Raw genomic sequence first — 23,890 nt, 5'->3', positions numbered from 1 at the left:
AATGCTCTGATTGCACTCAATCATTTTTGATCCATGTGAAACTGGACTGAATCCATTCTGCATCTGGTGTGAACAAGGCTTCAGGCACTCTCTCAGTAGCAGCTGCAGCCCTGCTCTGGTTTTCCTTCATGTAGAGTGTCTTAACCCTGGTCCTCAGCTCCCCCTTTCCTACAGGTTTGAGGTGTTTCCCTGCTGCCACACACCTGATCTACATGAATGAGTGACTAATAGGTTTGTGCAGCACTGCAGGACAGCGGGGGCTTGATAAAAGCTGCTTTATTATTAATTTGGGTAGGAATGGGCCATATGACCAAAAGTCTGCATCACAATATATTCTTAACTTCTATGTATGTATGTATGTATGTATGTATGTATGTATGTATGCATGTATGTATTAGGGATGAGCCGAATACTTGTTTCAGACGAGTATCCAGTACGGATAAAGCATTTTTGACGAATACGAGCATGAAACGAGTAAACCTCTTAAATATCTGTAATCGTGCTGAAGGAAAATCCTCATTGGGTAACTGACTGTCTTCACGCTCTGTGATTGGCCAGTCACATAGAGCGCCCGCCCCTCCCTACACACAAAACTCTCTAGCCGGCCGGGAGCGCAGTCCGTCCGGCTCATCCACGCACACACACAGACAGTAACGGATCTCGCTGTGATTGCTTCACTGTTGCTCATGTTTCTTCAGTTTTCCCTAGGTTTTCTTCAGCTCGCCTCTTTTTCGGTTGAATATTTAAAGTAACTTTTTTCGTAACTTACGTGGTGCATTTGCCAAGACAGCTGACGTGCTGCATCAGTCACTCACTACCTCCGCTCCGGTCGGGTTTTTTATTTTTTTAAACTCCATCTCTCTCCCTCTCACCCTCTCTATCTCTCTCAGACACACACACCTTAATCAACATTGTTTTGTTTAACTGTGTGGGGCAAAATGCCAAGAACGTTAAGAAAAAAATCTGTTTAATCAAATTAAAATAAAAGAAATATATATATAAAGTTGTGTCTGGTTCTAGCATTTCATATTTCCTAGTTCCTACTGCATGAGTTCAGATTTATTAATCCATGCACTTAAATATTAATGTTCTGATTTTATTGAAACACTTTTTCTGAAATAGTTCCTTTGCTATTGTGATAAAAAATATTTAATCTCAATTCTGAGGCTGCTCTGTAAATAGTTTTCAAATAAACAATACACATAGCAACTTCTGATCATTCCATATCAATTTCAGACTTACAATAAAATATTGATGTAAACAACACCCACTTCCGGTTAAACCACGCCCATTTCCAGGTTATGCCACGCCCATTCCGAGTACAGATACAGATACAGGTAATTTAGTTGGTTGAACAGATACAGATAGTGGTGTACTCGCTCATCCCTAGTATGTTTGTATTTATTTATGTCAAAATGCTTTTTTACATTCTCATTATTTAGATTAATTACAGCAGAACAAATACTTCTAAGTGTAATATTAATATTAAAGAACATTTATTGTTAAAAGCTCCTTAGAAAATACAAAACCTTTCAAGTAGTTTTTATGTAGTGTTATGATTCTTTCTTCAAACAATTGTAATCCCCTGGGTTACACAGTTTACTTAAAACCCTTCAATTTAAACCAGGTTTGATATTACTTTGTATCAACATGAACAGTGAGGTGCATGTATAATGTTAACTGTAACGTTGCCACTAAAGTTATGCATTTTACATTGAGTATTTCTCAGCTGAGAACAGGCCTCTGATGAGAAATTTTTGTTTCCATTTATGTGTGTATTATTGTTTCGTTGATTGTTTAGTCTAAGGACGTTGGACTGAATTTTAAACTAATGAAAGCTGTGTAGGAGCAATAGCAAGCTATGAACACTAGGGGGAGCTTTAGGGAAAGTTCGAGAAGAGGCAGACGGCGGTAAGGTGTTGAGGAGGAGAGAGACTGCAGCATGTGGGTACGAGGATTCAGAGTAAAAAGAGACAGAAGGACGGACTCCCAAACTTTCGGCCCAAGGCAAACTTAATCGCTGTGATTAGGGACTTATCGGGAGCTGGTTGGAGAAGGAGACGCAATGAGAGGCAGAGGAGTGGTGTGGGGAAGTTCGCGGAGGATGTCTGGATTCCTGTTTTCGGACGGAGGACACAGACACCTTTCGAATCACTGAGGACATCGGGTTTCGAGTCTCGGGGTGAGGACACCTGCTCTGTGAATCTGTCAGGGCGTCTGAAGGAAAGGTTTTGCATGCCTCACAATCATTGCACAGTCCTGCAATGGAAAAATTACGGCACCAAACTTGGTGTGTGTGTGTGTGTGAGTGAGTGCGGGCCCACGTGTGGATTTATATTGAACTTGATATTATTTTTTGAGAAATGTATGGAGGTCGGTTAATGACCAATGTTAAATATGTTCACTGAAAAAACCAACTGATTTGGTTATTTGATTCGAAGACATTTACAATTCTGGTAATTTGATTGCTTTCAGGTGAAATGAACAGTTCATTTATTTTAAGTGAGTTCTTTATTAAAGATCATTTTCATTAGAAAGTTGTCTGGGCTTATTCTGGTTTAAGTGATAATGCTAATGTAATGGTTTGAGAGCAAAAGGAAAATATTACTTTACCTTAGGTGAACCTGCTAGATTTCTACCAGAAATCAACGAACCCAAGAAGACACCTCACCTGTTTTAGATTCTAATGCACAGTTATACTAGACTGGGTAAGGGGGTGCTACACAATGTAACACAAAATCTTCATAAAATGAATAAAGATGAAGATGTTGGGATTGTAACGGCATGAAGGTTCTCTGATTTGTGCCAAAGGTCACATTTGCCCAGCTGGGTCAAGCTGGGTCAACAAGTACTTTGAATCCACAAATTAAAGCCCAAGGAGCCACGATGTCTGCCAAGATCATAACACCAGTATCTGCTGTTCCGTCAGAAGAAGGATACTTCAAGCCATGATGATAATAATTAAATAATAATTAGTAAACTTATGACTTTATTATTGTTTAAATAATCATTAATACATGATCACTTGGTTCAGATATAAAGGTATTTTAATTACATGAAATTGATTATTATGCTTTCGGTATTATAATGATAATTATTATAATGATTAAAGATGTGTTCAGCAAAGAAGACCTTCACCCTGTTCAGCTAACAGAGTTCAGATAACAATAACTGCATCACATGTTTTTTTGACGCATGACCAAGCTTTCTTCCGGAGAGAGAGGGAGGGGTTCTGAGGGAGTTTGGTAAAAACTAACCATTACAGATTTCACGTCCAGTTCTGGAACCAACACAACGAGGAAAGGAGAACGGCCATCTCCTTGACGCTCTGCAAGCTGTCTGTCACGCCGACAGAATGGCTAAAGAACAAACAAAACTAACGAGCTAACGCAAGACTCTCCCAGAGTCATTTGATTTCTGAAGTTAATTTAAATATGAAACTTGCATCTGCCAAACGCTTCGTACAGCCGTGTACCCTGTTACCACTCCGGACCAGAGTATCTAGGCATGAGCGAGTACACCACTATCTGTATCTGTTCAACCAACTAAATTATCTGTATCTGTATCTGTACTCGGAGTGGGCGTGGCATAACCTGGAAGTATGTGTGGTTTAACCGGAAGTGGGTGTGGTTTACATCAATATATTATTTTAAGTCTGAAATTGATATGGAATGATCAGAAGTTGCTATGTGTATTGTTTATTTGAAAGCTATTTACAGAGCAGCCTCAGAATTGAGATTAAATATTTTTGATCACAATAGTAAAGAAACTATTACAGAACAAGTGTTTCAATAAAATCAGAACATTCATATTTAAGTGCATGGATTAATAAATCTGAACTCATGCAGTAGGAACTAGGAAATATGAAATGCTAGAACCAGACACAACTTTATATATATTTTTAAATTTTAATTTGATTAAACTGATTTTTTTCTTAACGTTCTTGGCATTTAGCCCCACACAAAGTTAAACAAAACAATGTTGATTAAGGTGTGTGTGTGTGTGTGAGAGAGAGAGAGAGATAGAGAGGGAGAAAGATAGAGAGGGAGAGAGAGGGAGTTAAAAAATTCAAAACCCGACTGGAACGGAGGTAGTGACTAACCACGCAGCATGTCAGCTCTGTCTTGTCAAATGCACCAGGTAAGTTACGAAAAAAGTAACTTTAAATATTCAACCGAAAAAGAGGCGAGCTGAAGAAAACCTAGGGAAAACTGAAGAAACGTGAGCAACAGTGAAGGAATCACAGCGAGATCCGTTACTGTCTGTGTGTGTGTGCGTGGATGAGCTGGACGGACTGCGCTCCCGGCCGGCTGCAATTTTGTGTGTAGGGAGGGGCGGGCGCTCTATGTGACTGGCCAATCACAGAGCATGAAGACAGTCAGTTACCCAATGAGGATTTTCCTTCAGCACGATTACAGATATTTACAAGCTTTACTCGTTTCATGCTCGTATTCGTCAAAAATTCTTTATCCGTACTGGATACTCGTCTGAAACGAGTATCCGGCTCATCCCTAATAGTATCGGACACTCGGCGTCTTCTCTGCCATCCCCGAGTGTCATCTTGGATGAACCCATCCTCCGATCTCCGGATCCACAAGAGGGTCAGCCTATTTGGGTGAGGTAGAACACGACAGAATGCGTTTGATGCTGTTTTCTCTAAAAATAACTCAGTTATGTGCAAAACATAATTTCATCCAGAACACCTTCCATTCCCTCTGAAAGAAACCTTCTGAGAACTGCATTCACGCATTCAAAACTCATCATTCTCAATTTTAGCTCCATCCAACACAGGTTTGCTTTTAAACAAGTAATATCAAAGCTGTTAAGGATTGTCATTAAAATTGCCATCCATGAATTGTCATTTTATGATTGTCGTTTCAAATCTTTTAGTTTAAAATTGTTAGTAAATACATTTCTTCATTTTTAAACTTGCCTCATTATTGAAACGAAACACAGAAAAGGGTTGCATTCCCAGTTTATTGAATTAAAAGAATCTTACTGAATCTTCTGTTTAATAAATAAACTTTGGTAATTAATTTAAGCATCTTAGATTAATTTTCAGACCACAACAGGATAATGGGATGAAAAGTTTATAGCTAAGTCCAGTGGCGGCTGGTGAAAAATATTTTTGGTGGGGCTGTGCTATTTTTTTTTTAAACAAACTTGTGCTTTCTGAGCTTTGTGCACAACTTCACTATTTCCTGAATTAAGCACAGCTCTTTTACTTCCTGTCTTACATCATTGGACAAAATGATTAATCCAGGTGTGTCTGACTATTGGCACGCTGCCTTGCAGACCAAGGTTGAAAAATACTGCATTAAATTGCACATAAAATAACACGACCATAAATGGTAAATAGGCAATGCAAGAGGCAAGTAACAAAAACATTTTGTTTAATTTCAACATTTGAGTGAACACCAAAAGTTATGAGCAGGTCACTGTTACAGTAATGGTAGTAAACACCACTTAGACAAAATGCCAGAAATTTACACTGTTAAATATTTCTGGAGTGTTGTGCCAAGGTCAACTTTATACAAAGATCAAGTGGATGCATTTGTGTGTGTGTGTGATACCTCATTTGTACAGAAATGTTGCCCTTCTGTCCTTCTGAGTGGCAAAGCTCTCGATTAGCTTTTTATTGAAGTCAGGAATGTTTGTGACAAGCTTTTTTTCCATGGAGAGCATGGCAAGAGCATTCAGCCCATCCTGTGTGATCCTGTGGTGTTCCTCAAGGAAAGTCTTAATCCTCTTTAAAGTAGAAAAGCACCTTTCTGATTCGGCTGTGGTCATGGGTGTGGTGACAAGAATCTTCTTTTGCATGGCTCAGGATGGTGTGAAAAACCTGTCATATGATAAATAAAAAACAACAGATAAGTACATAGGAAACACTTTCATAGGAAATATTGTCATCAGTATCCTCTTACAAATGTCATATTTCCCAGTTTTTGGGACAATAAAACATTTCTGATTCTCAATCAGATGTTTTTACATTTGAGGTAAAAACATCTGATTGAGAATCAGAAATGTTTAATTGTCCCAAAAGCTGGGAAATTTGTTTGCTGCAGCAGAAGTGTAACAAGTAAAATGGAATCAGATTGGTGTATGTACAAATTTACATGAAATACACATTTACGTGATTAAATATGTATAATAAGTATGTGTGTTGAAATGAGTTTTTACAGTTATTGCACATTAAACATGTTATTAAACAAATGTCCCGGTTTGTGGGACAACCAAGGATTTCTGATTCTAATTGTCTTGTTCACAGAAATGTAATGTACAGCTTACCTCTGCACCCAGCTGCTTGTTGTTCCCTGCATGGCAACGTTAGCTCTGCTGCCTAGCATGGCTAGCTTCACCGTGTTGTTGTCCATGTGTGCCCGGGATAACTCGTGTTTCTTCACCTTCTCAGATAAATGTTTCATGTCTGTAACTCCTGACTCATCCATGCCTTATCTGTCCCAGCCGTTTTGAATAACAAACACGGAAAGCAAAATAACGCATTAGCGTGATTGCATCCAGCTAGCCAAGCCTTCCTGGTGTACCAATTTCGGGAGAAGCCTCGTGTGTACAGTTTACCTCTCTCCTTCTCCTGCTGGCTTATCTTTACGTCGGGCTGATCTGGTCCAAGCTCTTTGACATTAAGTTTTTCCACCATAGTTCTCCTCTCGAACGGATACTGGAGAAGAGACCGAACTGAATTCAGTGGCTGCTGAGATCCGGCATCCATGCTGGTTGTAGTCACCGGCGGCGTCCATGTTACATCTGTGTCACGACCAAAAACGACTCTGCCGAGTTCTACCGAACACCAACGAAACCTTTGGCGGTAGCTCCATCGCCCATCATGCTTCTGAAACGTTATGAAACAACGTCGACGCTGATTGGATACATTCCCATTCCTACCCTTTGATATTCTTGTCAGCAATTGGACAGCTGGTCTCGTCCTGTTTGGGCGATTGAAAAACAGCACACAGCCTCCACCGCTCAGCAGAGACCGGCAGAGATCAGCAGAGACCGGCAGAGACCTATATATATATATATATATATATTTATATATTTATATATATATATATATATATATATATATATATACACACACACACATATATATATATATATATATATATATATATATATATATATATATATATATATGATTTATTTTTGTTACAAAACACACAATTAACTTAGAATATGTGATTATTGTGAATTTTATTTATTTATTATTTTTAAATAAAAATTAAAAACACGGAAAAACTGGGAGGGCGGCGCCCTATCGCCCTCTACTGGCCAGCCGCCACTGGCTAAGTCTTCTTTGGGTAAAAACAACATTGAACATCTTAGGTGTGTTCTTGCTCTGTATCAGTTCTAATTCCATGCTGTCGTTCTTTTTTTGGGGGCGAAATGCATTTTGTCCAAGTGGGCTTCTGTAGTGTCACGTTATCAGCACCATCCCTACAGACCTGCCACAGACAGAAGCACTGCTGATTTTTTATTTATTTTTTTCCCATGTCCTGTCTGGCTGTGAAGAAAACAGAATTGATGTCTGAATGCTGGTGACAAGCCTTACAGATTTACTCTCAGGTGGAGCATCAAAGCTTCTGCTTTAATGTCACACCTGATACTTAAAACTTTATTGTTATTGTTTTTCAATGCTTTGTAATTCCGACCAGACACGGAGACAGAGGTGAAAGAGAAAGGAAAAGACAAAAGGTGGGAAGAGAGGGGGAAGAGGGTGGGTGGAGGAAGTGGGGGGTTCCACAAAAATAAACAATAATGAACAAGAGTCTGCTTCTAGACCTGCAGAAAGAGAAAGAATAGAAAAAAAATGGGACACACAACAATACATCAGGAGCAAGCTATCGCTGTGTCAACCTGAAGAAATATACAATCAGCACTGTTTAACTAAACAATCACATGATAATAAATCATAGTGCATACTTTCAGATAATAAAATACTAAACTACTTTGTATGAATGAGCTGAATGGATCAGTATCATAACTGTACAGCTAACCTGTTCCTGTTCAGTCCCTGACCCTGTGCCCTGCCCTAAGCAGCAATGTCATTTATTCAGTGTTCAGTTATTTTGTCTTAAATCAACAAATACTTTTAAAATCATTGAATGCCATTTAAAGAACATTTAATGTTCTTTAAAGCAGCTAGGTCTTATCCGATGGCACCATCTAGTGGCTGACAAGCATATCACGCAAAAAGTCTGTCCCCCCGTTTTATCAAGATGGCGACTTAGCGTTTCTTGTTTATTTAAGTGCTTCTGTAGCCGACAAACAGCTAAAACACGTTGTTTTACTAGGATTATTCTCATGTCATGTTGTGTTCTCATATATTTATATTTTAGAGACTTTCTTGAGCGTGAAAAGTTAATCAACTCTGCGCCAGCCGAGGTATTCCTTAAATTTGAAGCAAGTAAGCGGTAGTCTAACGCTATTGGTTAGTTCTGGTCAGTGCTCAGTTTCCTATTGCATGGAGCTCTGCGGGGCAGGGGCATACCTAGCAACAAAAAAAGATGTATTGCTTTCACTATATTACAGTACATGATAAGATAATCACTTTTATGGATTTCTGAAAAATCATACATAATTTCTGAAAGGAGAAAACTCCAGAAAAGATACTTTAAATAACGTTCAATACAAAAACATTCAAGTCATTGTTTAGTTACGATAATCTTTACACACAACACAACAATTTAAAAAATTGTATTTCATTACAAAAAATATTTTTGCTCATGAAAGTAAAGTTTTGCTTCAATAACTGCTTGTAAAATAATGCTCTGCTGCATTTTTTGTTGACACTATTAAAATAGGGTTGGAGGTTTATCCTTATCATCTGCCTCTGGGTCAGCTGATGCGCAGGTCTTACAGATTTGCACCACACAGTGCAGAGAGAGAGAGAGAGAGAGAGAGAGAGAGAGAGAGAGAGAGAGAGAGAGAGAGAGAGAGAGAGAGAGAGAGAGAGAGAGAGAGAGAGAGAGAGAGAGAGAGAGAGAGAGAGAGAGAGAGAGAGAGAGAGAGAGATTTAAAAATTGTGTTTTACTACCAAACTGACAACTGAAACTGTTGAGGGAAATTTGTTGAAACTAAATCACAGATGTCCAGAGGTTGAAGCCTGTGTTCATCATGTGTTAATAAACAAACAGCATTTTATATGTTTTAACGAGCTTCTTACCCCAGATTGGACTTTACGGTGTGATGCCCCCACTGTCTCAGTGGCTTTTATGTGTTTAACTGTGTTTTTTCTTCAGTTGCAGGCAGCTCATTAAGCTGCCTTGGAGGCACCTGGGCTCAGGGTGTGGTGCTGCCTACAAAGCCTGCTGGGTCTCTGCTTTCAGGAGGCTCTCCTGCATGGTGGATTCCTAACCTTCCATTTTCTGGTCATTAAATAGCTTTAGTAAATCCTTAGTTTTGTTAAATAAATCAGATTGTGAAACCCCCCCCCATACCCCCCACCCCCCACTCCTCTGTTTGGTCTCCCTTCTTGTTACAGCCCACCACTCCTAGACCGGGTTGTAATATGGGTCTCCCAGAATATTTCATTGAGGAGTAATGATGTATAGACAATGTCAATGGTGGAGAGGCATTTATTACGTCAAGACTGGATTACTGTAATTTATTACTCTCAGGAAGTCCACAGAATGTTGTTAAAAGTCTTCAGCTTGTCCAAAATGCTGCAGCTAGAGTTCTGATGAGAATTAAAGAGAGATCATATCTCTCCTGTCTTAGCTTCCGTACATTGGCTGCCTGTTAAATTCAGAATAGATTTTAAGATCCTCCTTCTCACATATAAAGCTCTAAATAATCAAGCTCCATCATACATCAGTGACCTGATTGTTCCATATGTTCCTAACCGAGCACTTCGCTCTCAGACTGCAGGTTTAATTCTATTCAATTCAAGTTTATTTATATAGCGCCAAATCACGACAAGAGTCGTCTCAAGGCACTTCACATAATAAACATTCCAATTCACAGTTTATTAAGCCAATCAGTAATAATGTTTCCTATATAAGGAACCCAGCAAATTGCATCAAGTCACTGACTAGTGTCAGTGGCTATACAGCATCCTCATACTAAGCAAGCATGCAGCGACAGTGGAGAGGAAAACTCCCTTTTAACAGGAAGAAACCTCCAGAGAATCCTGGCTCAGTATAAACAGCCATCCTCCACGACTCACTGGGGATCGAGAAGACAGAGCAGCCAGACAAAGACACACAGACACACACACACACACACACACACACACACACACACACACACACACACACACACACACACACACACACACATACACACACACACACACACACACAAAGACAAGTAATGTGTCTATAGTTATATTGTGATGTCTTAGTAAATATTGTATTTGGTGAAAGATAAACTTTATTGTATTTACCCTAGTGGATCTATAATTAAACGGATAAACTAGTATTAGCACATCAAAAGTCAATAAAAAAACAAAAAGTTATTATCAGGAGAGAGAGAATGTATTAGTGGTTAGCAGCAGTGTGCTAGTCGATGGCCCCCTCCATGAGGCCACCACAGCTCAGCACAACGTCATAGTAGCTTTTTCTGGGGAGAAAAACACTTACAGAGAAAATAAAGTTAACAGCTGAAATTGCACAAAATAGTACAGTTAAAGAGCAGACTGTAGAAGAAAGCAGTAGAGTGTGAAAAGTGGTCAGTGTGTCCTCCAGCAGTCTAAGCCTATAGCAGCATAACTACAGAGTTAACTCTGGATAATCTATCCTATTTAGATGTAGGCATGTTGGAGGCAGGGCAAGGGAGAGCCGTCTTTACCGACTGTACACTCCACCTCCCTGTAATCCCCCACTTGTCCAGATTTAGGCTAACATCAGATTTTAACTATAAGCCCTATCAAATAAAAATGTTTTAAGCCTATTCTTAAAAGTAGACAAAGTGTCTGCCTCACGGACTAAAGCTGGGAGCTGGTTCCACAGGAGAGGAGCCTGATAACTAAAAGATCTGCCTCCCATCCTAAGTTTAGATATTCTTGGAACCACCAGTAGACCTGCAGTCTGAGAGAGAAGTGCTCGGTTAGGAACATATGGAACAATCAGATTACTGATGTATGATGGACCTTGATTATTAAGAGCTTTATATGTGAGAAGAAGGATCTTAAAATCTATTCTGAATTTAACAGGTAGCCAATGGAGGGAAGCTAAGACAGGAGAGATATGATCTCTCTTTTTAATTCTCATCAGAACTCTAGCTGCAGCATTTTGGACAAGCTGAACACTTTTAACTACATTCTGTGGACTTCCTGAGAGTAATGAATTACAGTAATCCAGTCTTGATGTAATAAATGCATGAACTAGTTTTTCAGCATCACTCCTGGAAAGTATGCTTCTAATCTTAGAAATATTCCGAAGGTGGAAAAAGGAAATCCGACAAACTTGTGAAACCTGGGATTTGAATGACATGTCCTGGTCAAAGATAACACCAAGGTTCCTTGCTTTGTTCTCGGAGATTAATGCAATGCCATTAAGGTCAGGTGATTGACTAAGCAATTTCCTTTTCTGGATTTCTGGTCCAAAGATGAGAACTTCCGTCTTGTCTTGATTTAAAAGCAAGAAGTTTAGAGTCATCCAGTTTTTTATGTCCTCAAGACAAGCCTGTAATCTCCCCAACCGATTAGGTTCATCAGGGTTAATGGATAAATATAACTGAGTATCGTCAGCATAACAGTGGAAGTTTATCCCATGCTGTCTAATGATTTTACCAATTGGGAGCATATATATAGTAAAAAGAATTGGTCCAAGCACTGAACCCTGTGGTACTCCGCAAGTAACCCTGGAGTATGAAGAAGATTTGTCATGTACATTTACAAAATGAAATCTGTCAGACAGGTAGGATTTAAACCAGCCTAACGCTGTTCCTTTGATCCCTACAACATGTTCAAGTCTTTCTAAAAGAACATTGTGATCAACTGTGTCAAAGGCAGCACTGAGATCTAACAAGACTAGAACAGACACAAGATTCTTATCTGAGGCCATGAGAATATCATTTGTAACTCTCACTAATGCAGTTTCAGTCCTGTGATACTCTCTAAAACCAGACTGAAATTCCTCAAACAGAGCATTAGTGTTTAAATGCTGACATACTTGGATGGCCACTATTGTCTCCAGGACTTTGGATAAAAATGGAAGGTTAGATATTGGTCTATAATTCATTGGGTCATCTGATCCAGAGAAGGCTTCTTAAGTGACGGTTTGATTACAGCAACCTTAAAATCTTGTGGTACATACCCATTTACTAAGGATAGATTGATTATATCTAAAATGGGGGCAGTAACCAAAGGAAATGCATCTTTAAATAATTTGGTTGGAATTGGATCCAAAATGCAAGTTGAAGGTTTAGATGAAGCTAATATTTTTGATAACTCTGAAAGCTCAACTGGATCAAAACGGTTCAAGCACAGATGAGGTTCTACAGTCACCTCTGAAGCTGCCTCACTTACCGAGGAAGAAGAAATCGCATTAGGGAGGATGCTAAAGATTTTGTTTCTAATAGAATTAATTTTACTTGTAAAAAATCCCATGAAGCCATTGCTGCTGAGGGCTAAGGGAATAGATGGCTCAGAGCTATGATTCCGCCTAAGTTTAGCAACTGTACTGAAAAGAAATTTAGGATTATGCTTATTCTCCTCAATTAATGCTGAAAAATAAGCAGTTCTAGTTTGTTGAAGCTTATTTTTATAAAGCACAAGACTATTTTTCCAGGACAGGTAGGCCTCCTCATGGTGCGTAGAGTGCAATGTTCTCTCCAATTTCCTAGAGTTTTGTTTTAAGGCTTGTAGATGAGAGTTAAACCAGGGAGCCAACTTCCTGTCCCTAATTACCTTCTTTTTTAAAGGGGCAACATCATCTAATGCCACACGTAAAGAGGAATTAACATGATGAACTAAGGCATCAATTTGTGAGGGGCTAGAACTGAAAATATTGCCCTCTGCTTTACTGGTTTACTGGTGGTTCCCAGAATATCTAAAAATAGGATGGGAGGCAGATCTTTTAGCTATCAGGCTCCTCTCTTGTGGAACCAGCTCCCAGCTTTAGTCCGTGAGGCAGGCACCTTGTCTACATTTAAAAATAGGCTTAAAACATTTTTATTTGATAGAGCCTATGGTTAAAATCTGATGTTAGCACAGATCTGGACAAGTGGGGGAATAGAGGGAGGTGGAGTGTACAGTCGGTAAAGACGGCTCTCCCTTGCCCTGCCTCAAACATGCCTCCATCTAAAAGGCTAGGTTATCCAGAGTTATCTCAGTAGTTATGCTGCTATAGGCTTAGACTGCTGGAGGACACACTGACCACTTTCCACACTCTACTACTTTCTTCTACAATCTGCATTTTAACTGCATTATTTCCTGCTATTTCAGCTGTTAACTTTATTTTTTCTCTAAGTTTTTCCTCCCCAGAAGAAGCTACATAATACAGCAGCTACTGTAGCTGCGGCATTTTGGAAATCTGAAGACTTTTAACTACAATCTGTGGACTTCCTGAGAGTAATGAATTACAGAAATCCAGTCTTGATGTAATAATATCTCTCCGGTGCTCACAGGGAGCAGACGCTTCTGCCTTTTCCTCCCTTATCTGTGTTTTCCTAAGGCTCTTTTTGTCCCTTCTGCCTACAGAGCGCTTCTCTGCATTTCCTCTGCAATCACCTTTTATTTTTCAGCATGGACTTAATTAATTGGTCATTCAACGCGATTGATAAGATTTTTTTCTACAATGAGAACGGAGGAGGGGGCTCACGCTTGTCCTCAGGGGACACATGCAGCGGGATATATGTTCGATTCTTGGAAAAAGTGGAATATCATCTGTCTCTCTCAGCTGTCCATTGAGGACGTCGAAGATATGTGGATATTTGGCCTGATGATTGTTGGATTTCTTCTGATTGGAGTGGGAGGATATCTGGCTTTCCGCAAAATTGGGATGACGGGAGCGATTGGAGGGCGTCCGTGTGGATACCTCACAGACTGGGACGTTGCTCGAGGTGAATCGCAAGCTGGACAATGTCTTAGCTGCGTTACCTTTGTTAGCGCGCAGGATTGATAACATCTCAGAAAGGGTCACCGGACGGTGTGGAGATGTTTAATCACTGAATTGGCTTCACTGGAGGACTTGAATGATCAATACAGACTTAAGGCAGAGAGGAAAAAATGATCTCTGTCTGACCCAAACAAAGTTTCTGTTATCGAATCTGACGTCATAAGCAGCCTTGAAGTTGCATGCAAAACCCCCACGCTGGAGGGAATGCAGACAAATGCTGTGAATCTCTATCCACCCACCCCCCCGCCTTCAGATTGAGGTCTCCACCGAGGTCATCAAGCTGAGGACTCACTACTCCCTGTGCTTCCCCATGACCTCCCTCCCACCTGCGGAGCCAGCTGGTTGAGCGCCACAACGGGCCGCCCCCGCTGAGGAACCAGGATCCCAGCCCCTCCCCCCTACCTACTGGGTCTCATGTTGTGAACTGTGACGTTTGTTGCTTACATGTCGGGTGTTTTTTTTTGCATTGGAGTGCTACACCCTGCTGGTGTAACCCTGTTAATGCCTTTTTTTCTCCCTCCCTGAACTTCCCTCATGTAACACCCTTTTCATCTATCTATTAAGGTAGCGCGACTCATGTTGCGAATGACCGCAGTCACCAATTCTTGTAATGTGTCTTACCCACGTATGTCTGATCTTTGAATTGTGTGTGCTGAAACTGAATTTAATTTCTCTGTATGTCCTGCACATGTGGAGAATATGACAATAAATGACTTTGAAACTTTGATAAATGCATGAACTAGTTTTTCAGCATCACTCCTGGAAAGGATGCTTCTAATCTTAGCAATATTCCGAAGGTGGAAAAAGAAAATCCTACAAACGTGGGATTTGAATGACATGTCCTGGTTGAGGATAACACCAAGGTTCCTTACTTTGTTCTCGAAAACTAATTTAATGCCATTCAGGTCAGGTGATTGACTAAGCAATTTCCTTTTCTGAATTTCAGGTCCAAAGATGAGAACTTCAGTATTGTCTTGATTTAAAAGTAAAAAGTTTTGAGTCATCCAATTTTATATGTCTTCAAGACAAGCCTGTAATCTATCTAACCGATTAGGTTCATCAGGGTTAATGGTTAGATATAACCAGAGGTGGAAAGAGTACTAAAATGTTGTACTTAAGTACAAGTATAATTACTTTCATGAAATTTTACTCAATTACAAGTAAAATTACCTGCCTCAAAGTGTACTCGAGTAAAAGTAAAAAGTAGCTTATTTCAAATGTAGTCAGAGTAAAAGTTACTCAGTTACTTTTTTGACTGTGCAAGGACGGGCTCTTCTGAATAGTTAAAAAAAGACAATGGGGTATAAATGTCAAAGTGGCCGTTTTTTAATTAATTGAACAAATATGCATATTGAAGTACAAAGGCAGTTACACTGCAAACTAGTAACATAAATTAGGTTATAGTCACAAGCCCATGACTTTTCCCTGAATGCTTATTTAGAGCTGCTGATTTTTAAAGTTAGCAGAGTTCATCTTTGGTAGTGGGTTCACTCACTCATTTAAAGATATCGGCCAGAGGCAAAATTAGTTTGAACAGCATGTGTAAATGTGTAATAAAATCTCAGATGAAAAAGGTTTTTGGATTTTGATGGCTGGAATTGTAAGAAAATCAGATGTTTGTGACCGGCGCAGGAAAAACAGAAACTAACTTCCGGTCTAAGCCCTGGGCAGCAGTTGACGTTTCACATGGAGCTCTGCTGAAACAGCTGTAGTACACAATGCCTGGCTCCGCTGTTTCTGCGTTAGCGTTATAGCCATAGGCGTCATTTTAACCGGGGACGCCGGGGACATGTCCCCGGCAAAATTTGTGATTGGCAGCTGTGTCCCCCCCCACTTTCAAAAACGCCTGCTGATGAGGATTTTTGTTTTACCAGCTCAGATCTTATACCGGGGTGGGCAACCTATTCCCATCCAAGAGCCCTTATTACCCATTTCCCACAGTAATTTTGGATGGACCTTAATAAGCAGTGACTTAAGTGAAGCAGGCAGGTCGCGCTAGAAAATTTTGTTTAAAAAGATGTCATAAATGTGTTCCCCCGTCATTTTTATTCATAAAATATGAAGTAAAAACTCACAATTTAATTTTCGTTCATTTGTCATTAATATGTAGTCTACACCCGTGCGTTAAGTGGACCATCTTCCAGTAAAAGCCAAGCATCCAGCCCACCTCTCCAAATGCGTAAAATGTGCATCAGCCGCTAGTTAGGCACGCCGCGCGCACCGTCAGCCCAGACAAGAGCAGAGCAAATAGAGAAAGAATAGAGGATAATTGTGTCTGAATGTGGATGGAGATTACATTTTACAGCAGCCTGATCATCATTTAAATACGTAAACCATCACCTGGCTTCTAGTCCATGCTATCAGCATTATTTTAATTGGTGTGTGTGTGTGTGTGTGTGTGTGTTTGTTTTCCACTTGAAACACTGGTCTAACCAACCAGACCAGCGTGTCCAGTAACATATTAATGTTACAATTAAACAGTTTCACTTCATGTAGGCTAGGAACGTTTCACCTGCCGTGGCCCGACCGCTTCTGCTCCACAAAAACTTTGTGCGTGATCAAATGTCTGTACGCGTCATGCGTCTCCATATTAGAGACGGGAACAAGCGCTGTTCAGCCAAAGTTTCATAATTTCATAAAAAGAACATTTTTCCAAGTGACACATCCCTCAGAGAGACCGGGTTTCCAGACCGCTTCAGTGGGAGGAAATCTTATCGCATGCGCCGTGGTTCTGCGCTGCGAACCCCAGATCTTCAGCTCACTGTCCACCGTGGCCGCTCCGAGCTGCGCTGAACACAGTGTCCACTATAAAGCTCTGATGTTCTGATGGGAATATTTTACCTCCGCGATGTGCATTAACGATTAAAATGTCAGCTCATCCATGCGCATCAGTGTGCGTTGGGGTAATTCTTTCAAACCAAGCAACATCCTTGAGTTCATCTGTCAAAATAAACAGTCAAATGGAAATATATGTAACCTGCCGTTTAACTGTTTTGCCTTCTTGTGAAGATTGTTGCAAAGAGAAACAATTTAACTTGATTAACCCCAGAGCCACCCAGAGAAGCAGAGCGCATGCGGGAAGATTCCTCCCACTGAAGCGAGTGTTTTCCAAACCCTGTCTCTCAGAGAGACTTGTCACTTAGAAAATGTTCCCTGATTATGAAACTTTGGCTGAATAGTGCTTGTTCCTGTCTCCAATGTGGCGACACATCCAGGAGCCGTCTGAGGAGAAGCCCAGAATCTCACATCCTCTTCAGCTCATAAAGTGCCTATGTACGCACAAGCGTGACCCGTCAGCCCGGTCTCACAGTAAGACCGGGTTGGACCTGTTCAGGTTTACGCAGACAATCTTTACATTTAGAATTGGCATACAGATGTAAAATTAATGCAGTAAAATATAAAGCATTTTATTTAAATATCCATTCATTATTTTACAAGCACAGAGAGCCGCATCAGATGGATGGAAGAGCCGCATGCGGCTCCAGAGCCGCGGATTGCCGACCCCTGTGCTAGCCTACTTTGTTGTCCCCAGCAATTTTTAAACCCCACTCAAGTGTATGGTTCTTGTCTCCAGCAATTTTTAAACCCCACTCAAGTGTATGGTTCTTGTCCCCAGCAATTCTGAAAACAAACTGACTCCCTTGGTTATAGCAGAGAACAATGTGTCATCAGTCAGATGTAGCTTCTGAAGCCTCTACTAGTCCATCAGATTTGTTTTTTCTTTGGGATACGGCGACGAGAACGGATATTGGATTCCCGGAGAAGTTCAACCGAACTCCGTCCCCGCCAGCTGGATATCACTACAAGAGGTCCAGACATGTTTTAGACCGTTTGACTCAGAAGACCTGCGACCCGATTTGGACATAGAGGAGGATTCTGTTCATCTTCAGAACCAAAATCAGTACAGTTTGTTTACTTTTCTTAAATATTTCATTTCTGTGCTCCACTGGGAGCTCTAAGCTGACAAGTTTTCAGCTGGTTTTAGCTCCATCACGTGTCCCAATATAGTTCAGTAATCTACAGTTTTACTGCTGTGTGTATTTATTGATATAACTCTGGAAAATATTTAACCAACAATCTACCAGAATAAATCTTCCTGATGCTGGAGTAACTGCTTAGCTCAACTCGTTTTTTGCACTAATCCAGGATGTCATGGAGGTTCTAATGTTGAAATATAGAGATCATCTTTTAGATTATATCTGTGTGTGTGTGTGTGTGTGTGTGTGTGTGAGTGCGTGCGTGCGTGCGTGTGTGTGTGTGTGTGTGTGTGTCGTAGCTTTCCCAAAGGACTTGTTCTTTCCTTACCGGAGCGAACACGGTTAGTTTTGCTGCAGTCATGCTAACGGGACTCGTCTGGAGTCCAGAAGTAGCGGTGCAGTTCTAGATGGATTTATAGATGAAGGTTATTATTTTAGATCAGACCTGTTATTTAAAAATACGTGTAGGACACAGACACATGGCTCAGACCTTTTGCTGCAGCTTTAAACGCAATTTTACGTAATAATTAGGAGCATCAAAGTAAACAAATAACAGTGATTCACAATATTAGCATCAGCAGCTAGCTTGTTTTACGTGCTGGAGTGGCGTATGCGAAACACAGTTCTTCACTGTCTGGAGGAGAGGATTTGGATTTTCTGTAATGATTTATGACAAAAGTCCTTAATAAAATAAAAAACTGGACCCAGTACATGTTTATATAGATAATAAAGTGTAGTTATTTTGCATTTCTACAATTTTAATGCTGAGCCAATACCTTTAACCCTTCACCACTGAAACCAGTTTGTTCATCCCAATCCTCCTAAATAATCCTCCAATCATCCAACTGGAATCCTTAAGGGTCCCATAACGTACATCCTGTCAGAACAGGCCTTGGGAGCCCAGGTGTTACTAGAACTAATGATGTCCTTACCAGCATCAGCCTCCAAACTGTGAAGGTTGGTCTCCAAATATGAACTTCAAATTCATGCATTTATCTCCTCTTGTAACACTTTAACATGTTTTAAAAGGCTTGCATCATGATAAGTTACACCTCCCAGACCAAAGATAGGTCCAATATAAGATAAAACATTATCATAAACACTGCAGAGACATCATTGTTTATTAAATATAAGTTATTTTCCTGAGCCATTACTTCAGCCAAGATATAGGATGCATAGATTTGATGAAGCCATGCTGTCTTATGCAGTCCCACACACACACACACACACACACACACACACACACACACACACACACACACACACACACACACAGTAGCAGCATGTTAGAATCTTTTGAATGACTAATTTAACTACACTGAACTGCTTTTGTAATAATTTAATCTCTTATTCTGGAGTAAAATAAAGAAACAAGCTAAATCATCACATATCTGTGGCATCAAGAAGCATCTTCTGAGTTCAAACACAGGGATAGAGCACAATGTTTACACCTGAACAGCATCAGGATTAACTCACAGAGGCCTGCAGGTCTTCTGTTTTATGAGCTGAGCGCTGATAATCGGCTTCTTAGGAGCACTAAACGTAATTTTGCCGCTTCCGTGCGCGGTATAGAAACACATTTCAAACACGGAACCGAGTCTGGTTGCCGAACCGAGCAGAATTCTGATGACGTCACACCGGTGCGTGAAGGTGCGGGTTCCAACCCACAGGAGAGGAGGGAGAGAGGAGGTAAACAGCGAGTGGATCAGAGGGACTGAACTGATGTTTTTGAGCAAAACTGCGGTAAAAATGGCTGTTTGTCCTCATCATAAAGCGTGTAGCCCCCCCTCCCGGTTTAGACGTGGCGCTCATGCAGGTGTCTCTTTCTGTTCCGACGCTACTACACGTAATATTTTTAATTTATTAAGCCTACAATTTATTTTTACTCAGTAACGGATATGATTTAAAATGTAGCGAATTACAATTCTTTTTTAAAAACTTACTCAAGTAAAAGTAAACGTACAGATTTTAAAAACGACTTAAAAAGTATAAATTTACAAAAAAGCTACTCAATTACAGTAACGTGAGTAAATGTAATTCGTTACTTTCCACCTCTGGATATAACTGAGTATCATCAGCATATAACAGTGGTAGTTTATCCCATGCTGTCTAATGATTTTACCAACTAGAAGCATATATTTAGTAAAAAGAATTGGTCCAAGCACTGAACCCTGTGGTACTCCACAAGTAACCCTGGAGTATGAAGAAGATTTGTCATGTATGTTTACAGGAGTTCAGATGGCGCTCGTGCGGGTGAATGCAGCGAGCTGCTCATCCTTTTTACACAATGGAACCTTGCGTTTTATTGGCTTTTATGTATTTTTGTTGTCTAATGCTTTTTTTTTCATTATGTTGCTTCTCTGGTGACTTATGATCGAGCTGAGCTGCTGAGGCTTCGTCCTGTTGATGTAGCGGGTGCTGCGCTCTGGGAACCTCACGGATGGCGTTGCTGTTTGGACTGCCCGGGCTTTCTCAGTCCTAGCCCCGTCACTCTGGAACCAGTTGCCACCCTCAGTTAGGCTGTCCCCATCTCTGCCAGTCTTTAAGTGTCGCCTAAAAACTCACCTCCTCGGCTTGGCGTTCCCTGAACGTGTTTGAATTTGGCCCTCTTTCATGCTGATTTTATTTCCCTGTTTACACTGGTCTCTTTATTCCTTGTTTTACCCATTTGTCTTCTACTTTAATGTTTTACCTTTTTTGAATTGTTTTTATTATCGAGTTATTCATCATGTTTCACTTTTCTCATGTACCATGTTCAGCGCCTTGGGCTTCCCGACAGGGTCGCGGAAGGCGCTTTATAAATAAAGCTTTGATTTGATTTGATTTGAAAATGAAATCTATCTGACAGGCAGAGCTGGATTAAATAAATGGATTACACTAGGCAGGCTGCATTTTTTGGTTAATATTTATGCTAACAACAGAAAAACAATAGAAAGAGATTCACTTTACTCACATTGACAGCTCTTTTGTCCAGTTTCCTCCTGTCTTCTTCTCTGCTGCATTTGTGCAGTCTCCTCCTGTCTTCTTCTCTGATTCCCATGTGTGCAGTCTCCTCCTGTCTTCTTCTCTGCTGCTTTTCTCTCGTCTCCTGTCTTCTTCTCTGCTCCTCTTAAAGGTTGGTTTATGCTTGACGCGTCCGCGAGGTCCGCACGGCTCCGCACGGAAAAGTTGCGTCGTTTTAACAACCTTGCGCCTCCGCACGGACCAAACTTTCCGCACCACGCACATAGGAAATTTTCTAACCACGCGGACGGTCGGACGCGGAAAAACATGGCGGACCGGCAAGAACTAGTATGGCAGAGGTTCGTAAATACAGACATTTGTATGATTCAGCTCTCAGAGATCACCTTGATCAACATGTTGTTAATAATTCTTGGAGAGAAATAGCTCGCACTGTTGGAAAAGACGAGGACGCTATTAAAAAATGCTGGAATGCCATGTTGTAAACAGTAATTTCTACTTCTACTACGGTGTAGTGTTGGATGCATGCCATAGAGCTCCATGCTGCCCCCTACAGTTTGGGAGAATATTGGTTCACCGCAGAGACAAGCCGCATGAACCCTAAACGCTGCGAGTTGTGAAGCGCGTTCCAGCCGCGAGCCGCATCACCAAGCGGAAAGTGAATGCGTCGAGCATAAACCAAGCTTAAGTCTCCATTCTCCACAGCTGTGATTTACTGCAACAAATGAACAGCAGAAATATGTCTTGACGGCATCATCACAATCTTGTGCTGAAATAATAAAATGTATACAGCTGTTTCAGATGTGAATATACTTGGTTTGTTTCTCATATTTCATGTCATTATAGTAGAACGTATAGCCCTATATTACACATTTAATTTACACTGTATGCATTTTACATTTGATTTTCATATTCACTTTACTTATTAAAAAAACTTACATTTACAGATGCTTTCTCCTAAGTTTTGATGAGGTGAAGTCCTCGATGATGTCTTGAAAATCCACTGCAGTTTTGAATCCATTTTCAATTGCTAACAGAGCAAAGGCATTCAGTTTTTTTCCTGTGACTGTTGTTCATCTATGTGTTTTTACTCGTTTCAACACAGAAAATGATCTTTCTCCTGAAGTGTTTGCAATCGGTAATGTCAGATACATGCAAAGGCAAATGTCCACATTAGGGTTAGGGTTAGCATTAGGGAAAGCATCCCTCAAGCCTAGCTCTAGGAATTTCAGGTACATGGCCATGACTGATTCTTCATCTTTTACCATTGACATGAACTGACAAAACTCTGCTGTAAAGTCCTCCCCAAGATCCTGGGGGTATATTTTCTTCAACTTTTCTGTGGCTGCACCGATTTGTTCAATTGATTTCCTTTTAGTAAGGAAATCAAATTTCTCCTCCACGTTTTTGTATGCATCTTTGCGTTTTTTCAATTCTTGTGACAAGCAGTCACAGATGACTTAAAGGGGGTAAATCAAGAATGCTTCATGGCCTGAGCGCCGCACCTCTGGACCTGCAGACTCATCAAACATAACTTTCTTTACTCGTCTCCTTTGGCTATCTGCTTTGTATCCATCTGTCGCTGTGAGAGTCTTGACCTCTGCTTCATAGACATCAAAATCATTTCTGGCCTGTCCTATGTATTCTATGAGTGAACTGTATAGAATAGGAACAGTACATGCATCAATGTGTACCTGTTGCAATGCTTTGCCGGTTACATTGATTCTTCTCAGCAGTTCATCCCACAGCACTGTCATAACTGCAGTTTCAAGGGTTTCCATCACTGTTATTAATTGATTTGCCTCATATTGAGCAGCTCTGGGGGTTCCCTGGTCAACTTTGATTTCATTCAAAGCATCCTGTATAGCTTTGTAGCCGAATCTCAGAGCTTTTGATGCATCAGCTCTTGCAGACCATCTTGTGCTGGAAAGGCTCTTCAGTGTCAAACCTTGCTCACATTTTGTCCGATGGGCTGTTAAAATCTCCCACCGCTGAGTTGAAGCTGAGAAGAAGTTGTAGAGATTTTGAATGAAGCCACAAAATGAAAGTGCTTCAATGCAACATTCTGCTGCACATGCACCAACTAAATTAAAAGAAAGTGCAGAACATGGTATGAAGTCAGCATTAGGATTTTTATTTTTTATTCTTGCTTGGAGACCAGAATATTTCCCTGCCATGTTACTAGCATTGTCGTAGCTCTGCCCACGACAGTCCATCAAATCAGTGTCCAGTTCTTTTAATTCAAATTTCAGTGTTTCCTCCATGTGTTCTGCAGTATGACCATGTAATGGTATGAACTCCAAAAATCTCTCAACAGGCTCACCACTTTTTTTCAGGACATATCGAATTATCAAAGTAAACTGATGAACATGTGTGACGTCAGGTGTTGAGTCAATGATGGACACATACTTGCCATCTTTTACTTCTTTTACAATGGCACGCAGAACTTTCTTAGCCATCAGCAGAATAAACTCATCACAAACTGTAGATGACAGGTAACTGGTATGTCCCCCTCCCTTGTTTCCATATCTGGCTAGATGCTCTGACAAAAGCGGATCAAAGCGACTAATTAACTCCAAGCAGCCCAAAAAGTTCCCATTGTGGGTTGATCCTATTAACTCATTGTCTCCACGGACTGGCAGTCCTCTTGAAGAAAGAAACTGAATAGTTGCCACTGTACGTTTCAAAATGTTGAGCCAGTATGCTCTCTCAGACTCCTGTTGCTGTACTATGGTCGAATCTATGCGTGTATTTTTATTTTCATGTGATAATACTCAGCACAGCAGTACGATGATCCATACTATTCTCATGTTCATGCAAGTGATTAGCACAGTTTTTCCAGTCATTATATCCAGTGTCAAAATGATTGTC

This window comes from Nothobranchius furzeri, chromosome 13 (genome assembly GCF_043380555.1).
Source record: "Nothobranchius furzeri strain GRZ-AD chromosome 13, NfurGRZ-RIMD1, whole genome shotgun sequence".
Classification (NCBI taxonomy): domain Eukaryota; kingdom Metazoa; phylum Chordata; class Actinopteri; order Cyprinodontiformes; family Nothobranchiidae; genus Nothobranchius; species Nothobranchius furzeri.
Note: the sequence above shows the minus strand (reverse complement) of the source record.